Source organism: Prionailurus bengalensis, chromosome A3 (assembly GCF_016509475.1).
Source record: "Prionailurus bengalensis isolate Pbe53 chromosome A3, Fcat_Pben_1.1_paternal_pri, whole genome shotgun sequence".
Lineage (NCBI taxonomy): Eukaryota > Metazoa > Chordata > Mammalia > Carnivora > Felidae > Prionailurus > Prionailurus bengalensis.
The window spans coordinates 54290896-54307209 of record NC_057354.1 but is presented as its reverse complement, the minus strand read 5'-3'; the positions used below and the strand labels follow the sequence as shown (position 1 = coordinate 54307209).

The window sequence follows — 16314 nt, the reverse complement described above, 5'->3', positions numbered from 1 at the left end:
TGTTTTATATTGTTATTTTATTTTTGAGACAGAGAGAGAGCATGAACGGGGAAGGGTCAGAGACAGAGGGAGACACAGAATCTGAAACAGGCTCCAGGCTCTGAGCTGTCAGCACAGAGCCCAACGCGGGGCTCAAACTCACGGAGCGCGAGATCATGACCTGAGCCGAAGTCGGCCGCTCAACCGACTGAGCCACCCAGGCGCCCCTACGCATTCCTGTTTGGCTCTTATGTAGTCACTCCCCAAATGGTGAACACCTCCTCAGGGCCAGGTGCTCTTACATGCTGGGGAAAGAGAGAGAGCAAAGACAAAGACCCTCCCCATTCCAGGGATGGTGATTCTGTGAGCTGGGAAAGGCATTAAGGTTAGTACCTACTCTGAGGCACCTTCTTATGGTCATCCTCCGGTACATAGTAGGGTTTAACAAATATTTACAGAACAGGACTTAACTTCCCAAAATCACATTTCGCTGATTCCATAAGAGCACATTCTCCTCCGAAAGGAGGAAGCAACTAATACATAAGACAGCAATAAATAACTAAAAGTGGCAAAAATGCAAGAAATGGGAGAAATTAAAATAAGTCCATACTACATTCCTTATTCATTAAAAAAAATAATGTTTTTTACCTTTGGACCATGTGATCTTACTTTTGAGTATTATCCTCAGGATACACATTTATACGCAGGAAAGTTGCCTTCACAAATCATGGCTTTATTTATACTAAAAAGGGGGGAGGGAAAAATCAAAATATCCTATAATGGGGGAACTGTTATGTAAATTATGATACAGCCATTCAATGAAATCGCAAAGCCATTAAATATCACTGTGACTTTTATCAAACAGAGAAGAAAGTAAGAAGTGTCGGCAAGCATGTGGAGAAAAGGGAACCATCATGTACTGTTGGTGGGAATGTAAACTGGTGCAGCCACTACGGAAACCAGTAAGAGGTTCCTCAAAAAACTAAAAATAGAAATACCATATGATCTAGCAACTCCATTTCTGGGTATTTACCTCAAGGAAACAAAAACGCTAACTGGAAGAGATACGCATTCTCAGGTTCACTGCAGCATTACTGACAATAGCCAGGACACAGACACAACTCAAGTGTCCATCACTGGATGCGTGGAATATTATTCAGCCATAAAAAGACACACACACACACACACAAAAGGAAATCCTGTCACTTGAGGTAACATGCATGGACTCTGAGGGCATTATGCTAAGTGAAATAAGTCAAAGACAAACACCGCATGATCTCACTTATACGTGGAATGTTAGAACAAAACAAGAAACCAAAGTTGATAGATACAGAGAATACATTACTGGTTGCCAGAGGTGAACATGTAGGTATTGGTGAAATGGGTGAAGGTAGTCAAAATAAAAAAGTCCTGGGGATGTCATTTAGAGCATGGTGACTACAGTTAATAATATAACATTGCATAAGTGAAAGTTGCTAAGAGTGAATCTTCAAAGTTCTCATCATACACACAGTGTAAGTATGTGATGTAATGGATGGTAACCAGAGTTACATAACATATATTATATATTATGGGTATTTATATATAGTATATATATAGTGTATATAGTGTATTTATATATAGTATATATATATATAAATACATATTATGTAATATGTACTAACACATTATATATTGCTATGTTACTAAATAATACTGTTACATGTCAATTATATCTCAATTAAAAATATAACTATGAAAAAACATTGTAACATGGTAATGCAATTATGACCATTTCAGATGAGAAAATACACATGCAGTATGACTTCCACTACTAAGAACCACGTAGAATAAAAAGACAGTCCGAAGATGCCAAAATATTGTTCAAATGGTGACATAATCGTTTATTTTTCCATGCATCTATGTTCCTTCCTACCTTGTTTTCTAAAAAAGGAGGGAAAAGATTTCCAAACCTTTGCTGAACTCTTTGCCCCCCACACCATGTGCCCCCCTTTCATGTGCCCCCCCACTACCATGAGGTGGCCCCCACCCAGAAGACCCAGGAACATCTGGGTCAGTGGTCAGCTTGGACACCCAGCATTGTGGACCAACCAGCAGTTGCCAAACCCCATGGATCCTGTTCTCCACTATGTATCTCAAATAAACACATTGTCTCATTTTGGCTTAGGATTCTGCTGCTTGTCAGAATATGCCAGGAAGCAGTCCCTCTCTGGCTGTGGAACCTCAGGAGGGGGGAAATTAATTATCCATTCCTTAAGATGTCTTCAGGATAGATAACGCCTTTGACAGCCTTTTCAAATCATTCCATGGTTACTAGTTTATTCGGTTTCTTTTCAACCTTTTCTTGAGTGGGTTTAAAATGTCTCAGAGACATTTCTCAATCCTTCCATCATCCTTAGACTACCTCAGAGCACATAAGGCTGCCCCCTCTCCTAGACGTCTTCTCCCTACTTGAAGTACAGACACCAGGGCTCTGAGGGCTCTCCCCTTCCCTACTGGTCCTGTATAAACACTCCTCCCCTGGGTGGCAGGTGAGGACCCTGGGATCTGTCCTGAGGAATAATGCTCATGACCACATCGTTGCCACCCTTAATGAGGGGATAATAATGGCCATCATGGCTAATGCCCAAACCTATTCTTGTGGCTCAGACTTCTTCCATTGGCTCCCTGCACTTGGACAAACCTCCTGCACTTCCCAGTTCACCCCCTGGAGCTTCATGAACCCCATCTCCCCTCCTCACCAGTCAGACCTCCACGCCCACCCCCCCAAGCCCCGCCCACCACTTGCAGCTTCCACCCTCCCTAAAGCAGCTCCACCTGTGGTGGTCCCCTTGGCCAGAACGCCTCACCTGAGCATTCCGTTGTTGGGAAAGCTTCTTCAACCTCCCTCCCTGCTCCAGGGGACAGGAGGAGACCCTCCATGTTGTCACAGCACCCACACTACACACCTCTTTTTAATAGGCGGTTTACAGGTGGGTTTCCCTGAACACCAAACACATGCAGCCAGCCACCAAATTAGTGGAATGGAGGAGGTAAGGAATGTTTTCACTTTATTACACTTATCCCTCACTTAGTACTTTTATCTTCAGAAGTGTTATTACTAATTAATCTTTAAGATGTTTTTATGTCAAGTGTTTTTGGCCTCCTTTTAAATTCTCAACAGCTACACCGCCTGCTTTGTTTTGAAGAACAAAAAGGACTCAGCACCCAGCTCAGACAAAAAACACACACAGCAGGCAGGGAAAGCTCCTGAATTACTGCAGACTCATTTCAAGGGGGGAAAACACAAGCAATTTCCAACAATTACGGAGCCTTGTTCCTGGTGTTCAGTGTAGACTAGCCTAGAACCTTGCACAGCATGGAGTTTAAAAGTTAAACATTGCTAAAAATTAATGTTGCTCTTAGAATTTTGCAACCTGCTTAAGTTAATCTGACCCACCTTACAGTGTCTCAAAAGGATCTCTGAGAATTACGAATAACCGTATTCTATTGATGTTTGGACTAAATGGAACTAAATTAAGTCAATTACATATCATATAAGGACTCAATATTAAAATATCTTTTTTAAAAAAGATAATTATGGGGCACCTGGGTGGCTCAGTTCGTTAAGCGTCCAACTCCTGATTTCAGCTCAGGTCATGATCCAGTCAGGGTTGGGCTCTGCATTGATAGCCTGGAGCCTGCTTGGGATTCTCTCTCTCCCCCTCTGCCCCTCCCCCAGTACTCTCGCTCTCTCACTCTCTCTCTCAATAAATAAATAAACTTAGGGGCGCCTGGGTGGCGCAGTCGGTTGAGCGTCCGACTTCAGCCAGGTCACGATCTCACGGTCCGTGAGTTCGAGCCCCGCGTCAGGCTCTGGGCTGATGGCTCGGAGCCTGGAGCCTGTTTCCGAATCTGTGTCTCCCTCTCTCTCTGCCCCTCCCCCGTTCATGCTCTGTCTCTCTCTGTCCCAAAAATAAATAAAAAATGTTGAAAAAAAAAAATTTAAAAAAAAATAAATAAATAAACTTAAAAGGAAAAAAAGATAATCATTTGCCATCACTAACAAATGGCTTAACACCAAATTCCCTTACGTTGCTTTCAAGATATTTTAATTTATTCTAATTTTTATTGCAAAAAATACTTTGCATGCAAACTGAGGCACACTGGTTTCACGATTCTTTTACTGTCTGTATCCAAAGTTCATGCTATGCAAGGAAACCCTGTTCAAGAAAATCGATCACACAGAAATTTTCATTTAGGGCAAAAAAAATTGAGTGATTTTTAAGGGTATGATTAAAAATGAGTGTCCTTCTCCACCAAAGAAAAAATTAAAATGCTAAGTCAATCCTTCTGTGGTCTCTATTAATCTAAGATGGTTTCTTAAACATTAATCAGGTATCACTTTTATTTATTTATTTATTTTATTTCTTTAACATTTATTTATTCTTGAGACAGAGAGAGACAGAACATGAACACGGGAGGGGCAGAGAGAGAGGGAGACACAGAATCTGAAATAGGCTCCGAGCTGTCAGCACAGAGCCCGACGCGGGGTACAAACTCATGGACTGCAAGATCACGACCTGAGCTGAAGTCAGACACCCAACCGACCGAGCCCCCCAGGCGCCCCAAGTATCATTTTTAGAATGTAATTTCTCAATCTGCAATCTGTGGGTCTCCACTGAATTCCTGAATGAGTTTCAGGAAGTCTTGGGAAAATCCTAGAAAGTCCACACAAAACCACACATACAAAGCTTTCAAAACTCCCCAATAAAAGTTTGAAATTTCAGAGGTGCACTGGTTTTAGAATGTTTTAGAATGAGGATAGATTCTGAGTTCTTGAATGCCAGACTTTAGTGAAGGCACGGATTCTGCACCAGCAACCCTATTCCCCTGTTTTAAGTACCGTTGTAACACTGGATCAAACGAAACTACCATTTGTTTCACACCTGCACATTTTCAATGGTTGAAATCGGCTTCTCAATGTTTTGTTGGGCATTCTGATCACCATTTTCACCTAGAAAGCACGTGTATTTTTGCCCGAAGTCAGAGGCAGAAGAATGAATTAGGAAAGCTGCTCTCTGGACCAGCTAATGGGCACAAACCTGTATGACACACAGTATACCCCATGTGCCGGCAGGCGAGGACAGCCAGACACGCTATAAACCAGCATGCCAGGGGCTCACCGACTCAGCTTGGTGATGTTAGGACAGTACAACCACACGGAGAACCCATGCAAGATTTGCCCTCTGTCTTCAGTGTTTGCTAAAATCCTTTCTGGCTCATTCACCAGCCAGCCAGCCAACAAAACTGGTGCCCGCAGATGCGGAGGGCTAAGACCCTGTGCATAACTTCACCTGTATGGTAGGCAACATACACATGATGGTCAGCGAGGACCAGAGGAGGAGGTGAGGCTCAGCTGGCAAGAAGCAGTAGGGTCCACCTGGAACCACAAGGGGAAACAGCTTGACCCCATTCATGCAGGAAAAGGTGGAGCACCAGCCACCCACAAAATGATGGGGAACCCAGATCATAAATAGTCCTTCAAAGACGGGGCAGTGGGGAGAAATGGCATGCCCACAAACTGCAGTAGAAGAGGACAGTCATCAGCATAAATGTAGGTCTCTTTTTTTTTTTTTTTTAATATTTTTTTTCAACTTTTTTTAATTTATTTTTGGGACAGAGAGAGACAGAGCATGAACGGGGGAGGGGCAGAGAGAGAGGGAGACACAGAATCGGAAACAGGCTCCAGGCTCCGAGCCATCAGCCCAGAGCCTGACGCGGGGCTCGAACTCATGGACCACGAGATCGTGACCTGGCTGAAGTTGGACGCCCAACCGACTGCGCCACCCAGGCGCCCCAATGTAGGTCTCTTTTTAAAAATGCAAACATTTAGGGGCACCTGGGTGGCTCCGTCAGCTAAGTGTCCAACTCTTGATTTTGGTTCAGGTCACGATCTCACGATTTGTGAGATTGAGCCCCAAGTTGGGCTCTGCACTGACAGCACGGAGCCTGCTTGAAATTTTCTTTCTCCCTCTCTCTCAGCCCCTACCCTGCTTACACTCTCTCTCAAAACAAATAAACATTTTTTAAACATGCAAACATTTACATATTGAGCCCCTGCTAGAAGCCAAGCACTGTATGAGGTCTTGCAGCAAATGCTCCTAATCCATGTTCCCTTTGGACTGAAAAGGTTCTATGAGACCTAACAATGGCTAAGAATTAGCAGGGGGGCAGGAAGAGAGTGGAGTGAGGGTCTGTGTTCTCTAGTCTCAAGGGATCAAATCTGGCTTCCCAGAGCCAAGTGCCCGCTGGGGAAGGTAGAGAGCCCGGCCCTAAGGGATCTGGTGACCTGCCACAGCCACACCTCACCTTTGCCCACCTGTCTGCTTATACAGTCCAGCCTCAAAACACTCTGGTCCCTCATAATTTCTCCAACATGCCAAGGCTGTTCCTCCTGCCTCAGGGCCTTTGCACTTACTCTTGTCCCAAATGCCTCTTTAACTTGCCTCCTTCAGTTCATCTAGGTATTGAGTCAAGTTACCTCATCAGTGAGGTCTTCCTGACCAGCCTATTAATAGTGTCCCCCTTCTCTCCTCCCTCCCCATACTCAACCTGCTTTCTTTTTCTTCACTGCACTTATCATCAGACAATATACCCAATGTATCTATCCATCTGTGCTTGTATGTTTCCAGCCCAGAAAATGGAAGTTCCGAGACAGCAAAGACTGTTTCATTCACTACTGTTCTCTAGGAAACTGAGGTGCTTCCTCGTGATATTCAGCGCTCACGCAGTATTTGCTGAAACAATGAAGGAAAAGCTCTCCCAAATGATTAGGAATCTCGGTTCTAAGGCAGGAGTCATCAGCAAACTTTTTCTGTAAAGGGGCAGAGAATAAATATTTCAGGCTTTGTGGGCCATAGGATCTCTGAAGCCACTACTCAACTCTGCCACTGTAGTGTGGGCAGAGTCACAGATAATTCACAAAAGCGTGACTGTGCTCCCACACGACTTCATTCAAGGACACGGAAATGTGAATTTTGTGTGTGATGAAATAGGATTCCTTTTTTTTTTCCTTTTCTTCAACCGTGTAAAAATTGTTGAAACTTTCTCAGCTCAAGGGTGGGCTAGATTTGGCTCACGGTGCATAGTTTATCGTTCTGTGCTCTACGAGAAGTAGAGGCTGCCATCGATCCAGTCCTGGGGAGCAGACAGGGGACGAGAGGTCACCGAACTCTGAAGATGCGGGCTGCATACAGGCAGGGACATCTACTGGCCTGTGCAGGGGATGCCCTCAGAGGGGTGGGAGGAGGGCAATGCTAGCAGAAATACCCTAGGGAGGGAAAGATGAAGGTGTAGGGTCACGTGGGCCATGAGGGCTTTCCTGACAAGCTCCCCATGGGGATTTTCTGTTAATGAACCAAATGTGGGCACCCCTGGTTCCCCTTCCTAGCATTCCCAGACAGCGGGGCTCTGGTTAGTGGGCGACCAGCTCAGAGTGTGATGCAGGGCAGCCGTGTTCTGGCCTAACAGGAAGTAGGGGTGTGAGGGACAGATGGGTCGAGAATGGAGAGGACAGGAGGGGACAGGCGGTGTATCAGGGTGGGGGTGGTGAATGGGTGTTATCAGGAGACGGCTGGGGGAGGGGACCATGCTCTGGGATTAGCACATATTCCCTTGGATGCATCCTGTAGTGATCCAGGCTAAAGATGTCTACTAGGCAAGTAGAAACAGAGGCCTGGAGCTGGGAAGGCCAGCGGCAGCCAGAGGTGCAGGTAGGACACCTGCTTGTGACTCATATGTCAGAGGTTCAAGAGAACGTGGCACGGACTGCTCCATACAGCCAGGTGATGGCCACAGCCCTGGGGAATCTCGTGACAAGGCCAAGGCCTGTGACCAAGAAGCACAGCGATGCCAGTGTCACCGCCAGTGGCCCGCCACGGGCCTTTCTTGCTGTTTCTAGTCACAAGGTCATGCTATTATCTCCATTTCACAGCTGAAGATAGGAGCCATGAGGAGTCTCATGGGACTTGCTCAAGGTCACAAGGCCAGTGACAGCCCTCACTCCCCCAACACTTCCAAGTGTGAGGCCTCATTCCCAGGCCCCAGAGTCACCCCCATCTCTGGTGAAAAAAGACATCTTGATTTTGTTTTTTTCTTGTCCTGTCCTCCAAGCTAATCCCCCAGCCTCAGCGGCCCTGTGTGTGGCGTGTGCTCCAACTAAAACTGAGTGACGCTGAGGTCATGAGTCCTAAGGAGGGCAACAAGCCCATGAGTGCTGAAGACGCTCCCTATTTCAGCAGAGTGTGCAGCTATTCCCATCCCCGCTTGCTCAGGTCAAGGAAACTCTAATATAGAGAAGCATTCAAATCAGAAGCCCTGTACAATACCAGGCACCTGGAGCTCGTGGAAAGTGAGTCTTACTGGCGAGGAAGTTCCAGCCACGCTGAAGTACATCAACACGGCTGCATGCATTCTGTGACTCTGTTTACTGTTCCTCTCAAGGTTTTCTGAGCGTGTTAACTACAACAGAACGCCTCGTCTGGGCTATGACTCACTTTGTGCCAAGTGCTCACTGCAAAGCTGTATGGTGTCATTGTGTTTATACACAGTGCCTCCCTGGCAGCACTGAAGACCTGTCCGAAAATTCTTGGACACGCCTCCTGTCAGGAGGTGGGGCGTGTGCATCCTCCCCTTGAATCTGGTGGACTTGTGACCCTCTCCAGCACAGGGGAGGGCAGAGGTGATGCCATGTGGCTCTTGGACTGGTCGCAAACAGCGTGCCCTTCCGCTAAGTTTGCTGGCACGCCGGCTCTGGGGGCCCTGGGCCGCTGTGGAAGAGGCCTGACCACCCCGCTGGCAGACAGGTCACCTGCCGGGGCTAACAGCCAGTCCTAGCTGAGCCGATCCTCAGAGGCAAAGATGTGGCAGCAAAGAAACCTCCAGGAAGTAGATTCTCCAGCCCCAGCCGTTTGAGCCATTCCAGCTGAAGTTCCGGAGAACTTCTGCATTTCCAGAAAACTTGTGCAGAGAACATCTGCATTTCAAATTCCTGACCCACTGCTTTATTACATAGCATACAAAACAGCTGCTATTTTATACCACTAAGTTTTGAAGTAAATGGTAAAGCAGTACAACATAAATAGAAACGAAACAGACAGGTATGTCCCCAGCCCTTTCGTCTACCGATGAGGCAGACCTCGACTCAACCTAGGGTACAGGATTTAATTCCTCCCCACTCGACGTATCCCCTACCAAGTGCATGTGTACCCTTCACCGCGTCCAAGCACAGCTTTGCACAGACTCGTCGCCTTGGTAAAACCCTGGGTCAGGGCTACAGTCGTGGGGAATCCCTCCCTCCCCAACCACCCAGGCTGCCTGCCTCCGCCTGAACAAAACTTTAAATGTACTGAGGAAAGATGCATCCTTGCTCCCAGCCATGAGCCTCAACAATCCTAGTACCAGGAGACAGCAAATATCTGACTCCCCTTGGGTAGCCTTTGAAGCCTTTCAAACAAGAATACACATTACTTTTTCTTTCATGCATTACTCTCGTAAGAATAAAAGTATTAAAAGTGTTTAAATGGATTGGAAGGTTCAAATTAGGAGATCTTCTTCTGTTTTTAATTCTTCAAACAAGAAGCCACTGAATGGGGATCCTTGCTTTCTGCCTGACCTGAAGGAGCCTAACTCCAAAGCCTGAACGCTGGGCAGCCAGCCAGGTCTGTCACTGTCCTAAGCAGTTACACAGGATGAAAACTGCCCCACAGGAAAAGGATACTTGGGGTGGCCGAGCAGACCCCAGTAACTGGCAGGCCTCACAGGCCTCACGGAGAGCACCTGCTTATCGGACCTCCTTGCGACACCAGCTCTCTTCTGGGCCCTCCCGGAGGCCAGGCTGCAGGGACAGCACCTTCTAGAGCCTGCCCTGTGTTCCCTGCATTCGAGGCTGGCAGGTCCCGAACTTGAGCTGTAAAACACTTGAAATGATTCTGACCTCCTCACAGGCTTACCTAATAAAAGCGTACCAACATTCCCATGGGAAAAAATTTTGTCCCAAGAAGTTCCTTTTTTTTACAAAGTGGTTAAAAAGGCAAGAAAGCATGGGCTTTACACAGGACATCTCGTCTTCCAAAGAGTATTTACATGTTAAAAATGTCGATATTAAGTGAGAACAGAAACTTAGTAGAACCAATATTTTTTGCCTTTTAAACTATACACACGTTTAAAACTACCCACAAGTGTATTCACAGAATACGTTTCTATACTTTTCTATTAATTTCTACATCTTGCAAGAAGAAAGTGTGAAATATGTTTTTTTTGGTCTGGAGAGGACATTGAGTTCCTTCTGTCCCTTCCAGGTAGGGCAGCATCACAGCCTGCAAAGCACAGGGTGACCTATTAAATTCTCCCAAACTGGTGAGAAAAACTTGAAATCCAAAACGATTAATTCAATTATCATCTCAAGAAACTACTATTCTGTTTTAAAAGCCCGGATAAGGGGCACCTGGGTGGCTCAATCAGTTAAGCCTCCATCTGTCTGACTTCAGCTCAGGTCATGATCTCGCAGTTCATGGGTTCCAGACCCATGTGGGGCTGTGTGCTGTCAGCTCAGAGCCCAGAGCCTGTTTCAGATTCTGTGTCTCCCTCTCTCTCTCTGCCCCTGCCCCACTTGTGCTCGGTCTCTGTCTCTCAAAAATAAAATAAATGTAAAAAAAAGAAAAAAAAAAAATTTAAAGCCCGGATGAGAGAAACACTCTTCCGTGGGGACTCTCCATAGGTGCGTAGGACAAATGGTTGTTTAGAACAGAGCTACACGAAGTGTGTCCCTGAGCAGTGGCAGGAGCATCATGTGGGGACTTGTCTGAAATGCTTAAGGCCCAATGAGGGCTTCAGATCAGAAACTCTGGGGTGGGGCACAGCCACTGGGTTTTAACAAGGGCTCCAAGTGATGCCAGTTGCCCTACAATCTGAGCACCTCTGCAGAAACGGCCTCCCTTTGATCTTCTCCCATGTTCACATTCTCAGACACCCCATGTTTTGTTAAGAGGACAACAGAGTTGGGGCGCCTGGGTGGCTCAGTCGGTTAAGCATCCAACTTCAGCTCAGGTGACAATCTCACGGTTCACGAGTTCGAGCCGTGCATTGGGCTCTGTGCTGACAGCTCGGAGCCTGGAGCCTGCTTCGGATTCTGTGTCTCCCTCTCTCTGTCCCTCCCCTGTGCTTGCTGTCTCTCTCAAAAATAAATAAACATTAAAAAAAAAAAGAAGTCCTGAGCATGCGCTCCCTATATATGTACATGCACACTGTAAAGGATGAAAAAGAAGTTCATACACACACACGCACATAGATGTTCCAGAATTTCGGGGCACCTGGGTGGCTCAGTCAGTTAAGTGCCCAATTACTGATTTCAGCTCAGGTCATGATCTTGACATTCGCGAGTTCGAGCCCCACGTTAAGCTCCATGCGAGTAGAGTAGAGCCTGCTTGAGATTCTCTCTTTCTCTCTGCCCCACCCCTGATCTCTCTCTCAAAGTAAACAAACATACTTTAGAAAAGTTCCAGAATTTTTCACTGCCGCCCACCATGTGAAGGAGGGTTCCACAGCGCACACCCTCCCCCACCCTAATGCCAGCCACGCAGGATGCACGGCTCATCCCCAGTATCCTGGTCTCCACTCCTCCACCTGTCGTGAATAGGCCAGCACGGTTCCGAACATACTCAAACCTCCCTAGGCTTCCTACCCCACCGAATGTCTTAGGGATTCTTACATCATATTTCCACTTCCCACTTAGGAAATAATCAGTGCCTTATAGATGGTCTGACGTCTCTGATAGAAACCAAGTTGTTAAGATAAAGTTTGTTTAGGAATGGGTCGCTATGAGCTTGACCCAGCACACTTAGGGACAGAGCCTCTGTGTTACATTCACTGCACAGCCAAGTCCTGACATAATCACAGCATTTGACTTTCTCCCTAAAGGGGTTATTGCTTCCTCCCTTTGGTTCCCCCATGCCCAGGAGTGCCCTCACCAAATGCAAGCCAATCCCTGGGTTCTCTCTGCCTGTCCTCCTGGGCAGGACACCTGAGGGACTCTTCTGCAGCCCCCTCCAGCTTTACTCACTGCCCTTTCACGCTCTCCCCCGGCACAGTAACACTGAACCTTGATGTCTGAGTGCACTGTGCTTGCGCTGACTTCAAATCCTGGCCCTGTTCTTCCCTTTTCACAGAGGCCCTCCCAACCCTCCACTTCTCTGGGTCAGGTGACTCTCTTCTGTCATCTTTCTAAGCCCTATGTGGGCCTTACCATCCCTCAGATGCCCTCTCTGACCCTTTCTTGGTACCACTGCAGAGCTTTATGCCTGCTTCTGTCTCTACCTCCTCACCAAGGTCACCGAGGTCAAGGCCCCTGTCCTGTCCATCCTATCACTCTGCGACATAAACAATGTAGCAGAATGAAAATTATAATCGAACTTCCACACACTGACCTTGAAAACCCAAGACAGTCTTTAAAGTAAAGCTTTAGGGGCGCCTGAGTGGCACAGTCGGTTAAGCGTCCGACTTCAGCCAGGTCACGATCTCGCGGTCCGGGAGTTCGAGCCCCGCGTCGGGCTCTGGGCTGATGGCTCAGAGCCTGGAGCCTGTTTCCGATTCTGTGTCTCCCTCTCTCTCTGCCCCTCCCCCGTTCATGCTCTGTCTCTCTCTGTCCCAAAAATAAATAAACGTTGAAAAAAAAAATTTTTTTTTAATAAAAAATAAAAAAATAAAGTAAAGCTTTAAGGGGCGCCTGGGTGGCTCAGTCGGTTGAGCGTCCAACTTCGGCTTAGGTCATGATCTCACACTTGGTGAGTTGGAGCTCTGTGTTGGGCTCTGGCCTGGAACCTGTTTCAGATTCTGTGTCTCCCTCTCTCTCTGCCCATCCCTCACTAGCACTGTGTCTCTTTCTCTCTCTCAAAAATAAATAAAAACATTTAAAAAAAATAAAGCTTTAAAATTCCAAATATTGAGTTATCTGTAACAGGTGTCAGTCTTATTCAAGAAAGCTGTAAGAACAAGAGTTTGAAAGGAAAGAACTCTCCCATTGAAAACTTCAGCCATGCAAAACCTTCCTTTAAATGAGGACAGCCTATGATACATACATCTATCACTGAGATCTAGGCAACCATTTAAATTTTTGAATGAAATCTGTGTTAAAAGATTTTTTCCATATATTAAATACAAAAGCAAATCACAGAAAATCCATAGTATAAAAACATTTACACTTCAAAAACACCTAAATATATTTTATGAACACATAATGCACAGGAAACTATCTAGGTGATTCATACACACATCTAAATTGTCAACAAGTAACAGACAGGAAGGGAAACAGGGTTAGCTAGAAGGGGGAGGAGCAGGGAGAGGATCTTCCAAGTGCTTCCACACTTTTAGGATGTTAAAATTATGAATTAAAAATAGACCCCCAAAGACACATACCAATGCCCTCTGCACCTTACTATCCAAACGGTAAGTTACCCTTAACCACTGAAAACCTTTCTTTCCTCCAGGTTCAATTCAGCTGGGTACTCAGAGGCAACAACCTATCAACAGAAAGATAACATGGTATTTACCATGATACTTGTAACAACTATGTGTCTATTTCTTACAGCTGGAATTAAAATACATTCTGTTCCCAAATCTTCACCTGAGAAAACCACTACTGCCTCTTCAGGAAAGGAGGCAATAAATTTGTAAACTCGTTCCACTCAAACATATTCTCAAGGTTCTACTGCATGGTATTACATTCAATTAAGTAAACATTCAAAAACTGCTTAATCTGCACAAGACAGTAATATAAAATCTGGAGACACAGGTGCGAATAAGATAGAAAAATGCCAGACCACCCCAGAAAGCAAACATGCACTTGGATTCTTCAATCTTCCCCTAAGGCTACCAAATAAAGGCATCTCCTTAGTTTTCTGACAAAAAGAAGAAACAGATTAACTAAAGAAAAAGGAGAGCAACAAAGGGTGAATCCTTCTCAGTCCAGCCCAGCATCACTGCTATGGGCAGGAGAGATGAAAGCATGCCTTTACCATCCCTGTAACAGATCACAAAGCCTAAATCACAATCGCAGACCTCACTTCTCAGGATTCACCCTGAAAATGACCCAGAGTTCTTGCCCTGTGATCAATTACTACCCCGTGGGAACAGAAGTCCATAGAAAGCCTGCATTTCCAGACCCTAGCACAGAGCAGGCCACTCAATAAACATTTGCTGCCCAAGTAAATGATGAATCTGCTGAAAACTAACAAGCAACAGCTCGGCTTCCTTTTCAACTAACTTCCAATGAGCATCACTGATTAGGTCTGATAGTAAGCTTGGTTGGATCTATTTTTAGATTGCCGAAGGCAAAGAGAGCCGGAAGAAAAGGTTTGTTTTGTTTTGTTTTGTTTTAAGTAGGTAGGAAGGAAAGGACAGTTCAGACTCTTCACCACACCTTCCAGATGGAGGAAGGAGCCTTCATGTGACCAAACCCAGAATGTGAAACTATGACAGAACACATAAAGGTGTAGTAACCGTTTTTAGAAAGTAGAACACTATGATTAAGAACAAGATGGAAAAAGAAAATGTGTATATGTAAGGATCAGTACAAAGCATGAAGGAGAAACTTTTTAAAAATGGAATATAACTTTGGGGGAAATTCTGCAGCTTGCTGTTAAAAGTTGCTGTGTCGAGGGGTGCCTGGGTGGCTCAGTAGGTTAAGCATCCGACTTTGGCTCAAGGTCATGATCTCACAGTTCGTGAGTTCAAGCCCCGCATGGGGCTCTGTGCTGACAGCTTAGAGCCTGGAGCCTGCTTCAAATTCTGTGTCTCCCTCCCTCTCTGCCCCTCCCCCACTAGTGCTCTGTCTCTCTCTCAAAAATAAACATTAAAAAAAAAAAAAGTTGGTATGTTGAGGCACCTGGGTAGCTCAGTCAGTTAAGCATTCAACTCAGTTTCGGCTCAGGTCAAGATCTCACGGTTTGTGGGTTCAAGCCCCATGTTGGACTCTGTGCTGATAGCACGGAGCCTGCTTGGGATTCTCTCCCTCTCTCTCTCTCTCTCTCTCTCTCTCTCTCTCTCTCTCTGCTCCTTCCTGGCTCATGCGTGCTCTCTCTCAAAATAAATAAACATGTTTGTTTGTTTGTTTGTTTTTAAAGTTGCTGTCAATAATATGTGTGCTACTGGATCTTTATGTAAAATACTAAAGAGAAACTTGATAGACATAAATTCCACAAAAATAAAACCTACATGAAAAAAATTATAAAACTTTACTGAGGGCCAAAAGAAAGATCTCATTGAAAATGAAGAGGCATCACTCACTACCTGTATGTGGGAAGACATTTTACTATTCTCAAATTTGAAAGACTGATTTTATCATTGTACTTCATTCTGTTTTTCCACACTGAGTAAAGTACATTATTTTCCTATTTACGAATTATCTACTCTTATTTGTTTATTTATTTAGGTTGGGGGCAGAGGGCAGGGGCAGAGAATCCCAAGCAGGCCTCACGCTGTCAGCACAGAGACCAACTCGGGGCTCTGGGGCTCGATCTCACAAACCGTGAGATCACGACCTGAGCAGAGACCAAGCGTCTGACGCCTAAGCGACCGAGCCACCCTGACGCCCCTTGAGGATGGTTTTAAGTTGGCCTTTTCATTTTGTATTTGAAGAGGTGGAGAAGGAAAGAAGGTGCGGGAGGGACTCAGGAGAGACATTTCAGACCACGGTGCCCACTGGAGTCATCTAGACCACATCTAGACCACAGCCACGTGTGCCACGCCCATGACCAATGCAATGATTCCCCACTGGTAGGTGGCCATCCACAGGGACAGAAGCCCATGGAATGGCTGTGTCCATAGGTCACCCGAACAGGCCTGGAAAATGCCAGCCTTCTACCCACAGCGTTAGTCAGGAATAGCACAGCCCCGGAGAACATGAGGAAAGCCCTTGACTAACATGAGGAAAGAGGTATATGGGAGAAGCCAGATGAGGGGGTGAGTGTGGCGGGGGTGTCTGTGTGGGGCTGGGGGTGAGAGCTGGGAGAGAGGGAAAGAGACATGAGTAGGACAGGACAGACTGGGTGGGCGACTGGGGAGGAGGGTGGGAGAAGGGGTGAGGGGACAGGTGGGGAATGAGGAAGGGGGAGATGGAGAGGGAGAGAGGAAGCAGAAGGGAGTGGGCAGTGCAGGGAGTAGCAGGGACTGTAGGTGAGGTGGGTGTGTGAGAAAGGGGAGGTGGGAGTGTGGAAGGGGGGAGGGGAAGAATGGATAGGCAGACGGGGGCAAGGGTGTTGGAGCCCAAGGCGTGAGGTGGGCAGGTGCCTTAGAGGCCTC

General features: G+C 46.2%; 1 protein-coding gene across 2 annotated transcripts in view; it reads right to left on the bottom strand.

Annotated features, from left to right (window-relative positions):
* Positions 1-16314, bottom strand: part of UXS1 (UDP-glucuronate decarboxylase 1) — a 96464-nt gene that overhangs the window by 67141 nt on the left and 13009 nt on the right. The gene's annotated exons all lie outside the window — the stretch shown is intronic.